Source organism: Anolis carolinensis, unplaced genomic scaffold (assembly GCF_035594765.1).
Source record: "Anolis carolinensis isolate JA03-04 unplaced genomic scaffold, rAnoCar3.1.pri scaffold_9, whole genome shotgun sequence".
Classification (NCBI taxonomy): Eukaryota; Metazoa; Chordata; class Lepidosauria; order Squamata; family Dactyloidae; genus Anolis; species Anolis carolinensis.
The window spans coordinates 19,348,535-19,354,534 of NW_026943820.1; the positions used below are offsets into that span (position 1 = coordinate 19,348,535).

The following is a 6,000-nucleotide window of genomic DNA, read 5'->3' on the forward strand; positions in this document are numbered from 1 at the left end:
CCCAGGGGACGCCCGACTGAATTCACTCAATCTCCGGGGAGGCTCTTTCCGTGTCCCCCAACAGCAAGGGTGTCCCTCTGGGCAGCTAAACCTGGCAATTCTAACTGGATGGCCCCCCATGAGGGTCTTCCTCCAGGGGCAAACCAAGAATGGGCAACTTGGAAGTCCCTGAACAGACTCAGAAGTGGAGTGGGCAGATCAAAAGACAACTTGGCAAGGTGGCACTACCTGGAGGAATCCTCCACCTTGTGTGACTGTGGAGCTGAACCAACAACTCAGCATATGTATGCTTGCCCACAATGCCCTGCCTCATGTACGGAAGAGGAGTTGTTTAAAGCTACAGACAATGCGGTTGCTGTTGCCCGCTTTTGGTCCAAAACTATTTAGTTGCTTGTGATTTCTTTTCTTTTTTATTTTATTTCCATCATTTGAAATGTATTTGCTGTACCAATGCTTTTGACACGAAATAAATAAATCCCGGATTATCTGCTTATCCCAGATTATCTGACAGTTTAGACTCATATAAACTACATCAAAGCAGATAATCTGGGATCAGATCCTAGGATATAGGGCAGTGTAAATCCAGCCATCGACTGTATACAAGTGGCCCTGTCTCGGTATACAACTGTAAAACCTCTTCTCCAGCCTGACTACTTACCTGTTTATATAGAAGTCGTTTGTTTATTAGAGGGATACTTTTGCTGCTGTTATCATGTGCCTTCAAATCCTTACTAACTGCTCTTCACCTTGGAAGGCAAAAAACACAGGTGGCATTGCCACTGAGGCTGGGAATTCTTCCAAGGAAGAAAAAAAAAGAGGGATTGCCCCTACTCTCCTCCTTTAAATTGTTACGGATGTTCATACAATTCCACTGGCCAACAGCAGTCAATCAGAAATGCTTCTAAAGGCTAAATGATTATAGAAATCCCTTTACATATATCCTGTTTACAATTACACCATCTTGTTCTAACAAAGGAAGGATATGAGGCAGGGCTATTTCATTTGGCAAAACCCTTCAGTGCCCTTAACTATTTAAGTGAAAGTTTCCCTTTCATTTCAGTTTATCTTCTGTTTGTTATGGTGAAGGTGGGCATATGGGGAAAAGCCACAGGGCTCCCGCATTCTCTCTTTGGCTGGATCTACACTGCCATATACTCCAGATTATAAAATCAGATAATCCAGATTATATGAGTCTACACTGCCATATAATCCAGTTCGAAGCAGATAATCTGGATTTTATAAGGCGGTTTAGATTCAGGCCCCTTCCACACAGCTGCATAAAATCCACATTGAACTGGATGATATGGCAGTGTAGACTAAGATAACTTAGTTCAAAGCAGATATTGTGAATTATCTGCCTTGATATTCTAGGTTATATGGCTGTGTGGAAGGGACCCCAGTCTTTGGCTCATTGAAGCCACAACCAAAGCAGGGATTCTGGGAGGAAAGTCATAAAATTCTGGAGTAGAAGTGCATGTTTGCAATTGCCTTTATAGTTACAGCACTATGATCCCACTTGGTGTGTGTGTCAACTTATATTGGCTGGATCTACACTGCCCTATATCCCAGGATCTGGTCCCAGATTATTTCATCCCAGATTTGATATTTCAGTCAGCTGCGCTCCTCCCTCTCCGAGATGAAAGTGGCAGTTAAAACCGGTTGTCTCAGCAGCAAGCTAGAGACAGTAGCCAATTGGAATTCTGGCTCTTAACTGGCTTAGCCAATCAGCTGCTACCACATGCCTTTCCAGTTAACTCATTTATATCATGGAGCCTCTTTTACAAATCTTCACATTTTGGACTTCAACTCCCACAATTCCTAACACCCAGCAGGCTGTCAGGAATTGTGGGAGCTGAAGTCCAAAACACCTGTAGGGCTGAAGTTGGCCCATGCCTGCCTAGCTCTTTGTATTTGTTGATGGTCTGTCATCCAAATGCCAACCCAGATTGACCCTGCTTAGCTTCCAAGATCATATGGGATCTGATGCCACTATGATTCCACTTTAACCACCATGGTTCCATCCTGCGTGGTCCTGGGTTTAGTAGCGTAAGGCAGGGTGGAATTTATATATCACATCTTTCCCCCCACATTTTTCAAGATGACATATAACAGTCTGGAAAAGTCACCTTTAAAATTCAGCCCCCAGAATGATGTAAATTTCTCTGAGTGATGGCAAAGTGTGTTAAAGCACTGAGCTGCTGAACTTGCAGACCGAAAGGTCGCAGGTTCAAATCCCGGGAGCGGAATGAGCGCCCGCTGTTAGCTCCAGCTTCTGCCAACCTAGCAGTTCAAAAACATGTCAATGTGAGTAGATCAATAGGTACTGCTCCGGTGGGAAGGTAACGGTGTTCCATGCAGTCATGCTGGCCACATGACCTTGGAGGTGTCTACGGAAAGCTCTGGCTCTTTGGCTTAGAAATGGAGATGAGCATCAACCCCCAGAGTCAGACATGACTGGACTTAACGTCAGGGGAAAACCTTTACCTTAACCTACTATAAAATAATCCCAACTTCTGCTGTTTCCTCTCCATTCTATCCTCACACCAAATGCATTAGATACATCGGGGTGAAGAAGAATCATTCACTTTTTCCCAGAGCACTTAGGACCTTAATGGGGATTTTAACACTGATTTTCATAGTCTAAGGACTTATTCACACCACACACTTACAATGCTGTGACCGTACTTTAACAATGATGGCTGCAACCTACAGAATCTTGGGTCTTTTAGTTTGATGAAGCACTAGGTTGCGCAAGCTGAGAATTTGAAACTTCTGTCCCTAAACTCTAAATCCAAGGATGCCATAGGATGTAACCATGCCAGGCAAGAAGGCACAGTCAAAGCCCTCCTGACAGACAACCATCCAGTCTCAGTTCAAAAATATCCAGAAAAGGAGAATCCACTGGACTCTCAGGCAGCCCATACTTCACTACAGTTGGAAGAGACCCCCAAATGGCATCTAGTCCACCCCTTTCAGCCAGGCAGGAAGACACAGTCAAAACACCATCCAGCCTCTGTGTGCTGTAGTACTGTACTGTTATAGCTTTTATTATTTACACAATTTGTTGTGGCAATTACCACTAAAATGGATTAGTTTCTAATTAAGGATAAAATCTGTTTGTGATGAACCCATGGAGTGGCTATACACGAAACTATACAAGAATCAAGTGTAGTAAAGGAAATGTAAAGGAAAAATGTCCAAACCTTGTTTATACAGTAAAAATATATGAATCCAATATTAAATATATTTATATCTATCTATATCTATATCCACTATCTATCTATCTATCTAGTATGAAATTCTTATTAGGCAGTGGTTCCCAACCTGTGATTTGTGGAACACCAGTCATCTGCAAGAACTTACTAAAATAAAGTAACAGTGGTCTGCAGCCTCACTGTTACTACTATGAATAATAACACAGTCCAAACAAAAAAAATTCTCGGTGTCTTCGTTTTAGGCCTGTTCCTGGGCTTATTTGGGATGCTGATTCAGAAAATTGCATTGGATAGACCACATCAGGTCTAGATTATTAAATACGGTTTTCTATGGGCAAGCAGATGGCAGCTACTGGATGGCATATGTTCTGTTTTAGAAACTAGAGCTGATGTGGTCTATCCAATATGATTTTCTGAATCAGCACCCCAAATAACCAAACTGAATCTAAAGTTGACCAAAAACGGATTTGTAACCCCTTTGGGACTAATGTTGGAGAGTTGTCCCTAGTCAAAGTGGTCCCTGGTCAAAAAAAGGTTGGGAACCACTGTTATAAGGAGTTGGTTTAACCTCCGGTATGCTAGTAAAACTGAATTGCTGCATCACAAAAGGAGACATCATCTAAAAAGGTGTGTCACCAAAACGAAATACAGTAGAGTCTCACTTATCCAACATAAATGCGTTGGATAATCCAGAACGTTGGATAAGCGAGTGTTGGATAAGTGAGACTCTACTGTATTTGGAAAACTTTGGATTAGAGAATGGGACTATTTTACAACTTCTGCTTTAAAGTTTTCCTGGTAGCGGTTTTGTACTTTGGGTTATGATTTAAAATACAGTATAGTCTCACTTATCCAACACTCACTTATCCAACGTTCTGGATTATCCAATGCATTTTTGTAGTCAATGTTTTCAATACATCGTGCCATTTTGGTGCTAAATTCGTAAATTCAGTAATTACTAAATAGCATTACTGCATATTGAACTACTTTTTCTGTCAAATTTGTTGTATAACATGATGTTTTGATGCTTAATTTGTAAAATCATAACCTAATTTGATGTTTAATAGGCTTTTCCTTAATCACTCCTTATTATCCAACATATTCGCTTATCCAACGTTCTGTCAGCCCGTTTATGTTGGATAAGTGAGACTCTACTGTATCGCCAGTTTCACTAAAACATTGTTCAGTGTCTTATGAGAGTTTGCAATCTGAGAGCATCCTGCGATGGGGAATATTCTGGATGCAGATATGTTTCTCCAACCATGCAATTTGAGCACAGCGGTGCTATCAGTAAAGCCAGCTTGAAACCACACATCCTGAAACAAGTAGCATATATATCATACTCACCATAAAAGAATATAATATAGCATAATAAATACAATAATAAAATGTAGGTGCAAATTTGGACGGCACCATGGGAAAAATGCAATACAAAGCCATCCCAATAGAACTTTTAAATAGAGAAAGATACATAGCAACGTTAGGGAAGAACAAGTGCACTAAGCTCAAGAATCCTTAAATATCTCAATCTTTTTCTCGCTTCTTACCTGGCTTGGGTTTTGTCCAAATCGACACAATTCTGTTGCCTCTGTCCACTTAATACATCCTAAGTAATGACTGGGTAAAGTGAAATATCTAGAACATAATGCAACTAGCAATTTCTCTGCATTGAGCAATACAGGGAGTGTTCAGCTTCCCAGTCTCCAAGGTTTCCCAGCTGGGAGTCTGCCCTTTTCCCGTCCTGCATCCCGGCATCCTGTTATTGTTCCAAGCCTTAGTAATGCTGGAGAGAAAAGGGTGTGGAGGAAATCAGATAAAAAGTTTTTTTAAAAAAATTCACTACCTTGGGCCTGGGAGGAACAAGCAAAAAAGGGCCTCAGGAGAGAAGGAAGGAAGAAAGACAAAGAGAGAGAACAAAACTGACAGAAAGAAAGATGGGAAGAAGTAATTCCTTAATATCAGTTCAATACAACATTTCTGAAAGAGAAAGCCTACATTTTCTGGCGCTCCTCGGCAAATTGGTCCAAAGGGCTAGGCTCAACATTTTCACCCACTGAGGCACACATAGAATCATAGAGTTGGAAGAGACCTCGTGGGCCATCCAGTCCAACCACCTGCCAAGAAATAGGAAAATGACATTTAAAGCACCCCCGACAGATGGCCATCCAGCTTCTGCTTAAAAGTCTCCAAAGAAGGAACCTTCACCACACTCCGGGGAAGAGAATTCCAGTGCCGAACAGCTCTCACAGTTTGGAAGTTCTTCCTAATGTTCAGGTGGAATCTCCTTTCCTGTAGTTTGAAGCCATTGTTCCGCGTCCTAGTCTCCAGGGCAGCAGAAAATAAGCCTCCTCCCTATGACTTCTCCACACATATTTATACATGGCCATCATCATGTCTCCTCTCAGCCTTCTCTTCTGCAGGCTAAACATTCCCAGCTCTTTAAGCCGCTCCTCATAGGGCTTGTTCTCCAGACCCTTGATCATTTTATTCACCCTCCTCTGGACGCTTTCCAGCTTGTCAACATCTCCCTTCAACTGTGGTGCCCAGAATTGGACACAGTATTCCAGGTGTGGTCTGACCAAGGCAGAATAGAGGGGGAGCATAACTTCCCTGGATCTAGACGCTATTCCCCTATTGATGCAGGCCAGAATCCTGTTGGCTTTTTTAGCTGCAGCATCACATTGTTGGCTCATGTTTAACTTGTTGTCCACAAGGACTCCAAGGTCTTTTTCGCACACACTGCTGTCAAGCCAGGCGTCCCCCATTCTGTATCTTTGCATTCCAT

General features: G+C 42.2%; 1 protein-coding gene across 1 annotated transcript in view; it reads right to left on the minus strand.

The window, feature by feature from the left end:
- cdh5 (cadherin 5) overlaps positions 1-4,939 on the minus strand; it is a 46,904-nt gene extending 41,965 nt beyond the window's left edge. The window contains exon 1 of the mRNA XM_008113963.3: positions 4,763-4,939. The gene's annotated coding sequence lies outside the window, so the exon portion shown is untranslated. The remainder of the gene's footprint in view (positions 1-4,762) is intronic.
- Positions 4,940-6,000: the final 1,061 nt, after the last annotated feature.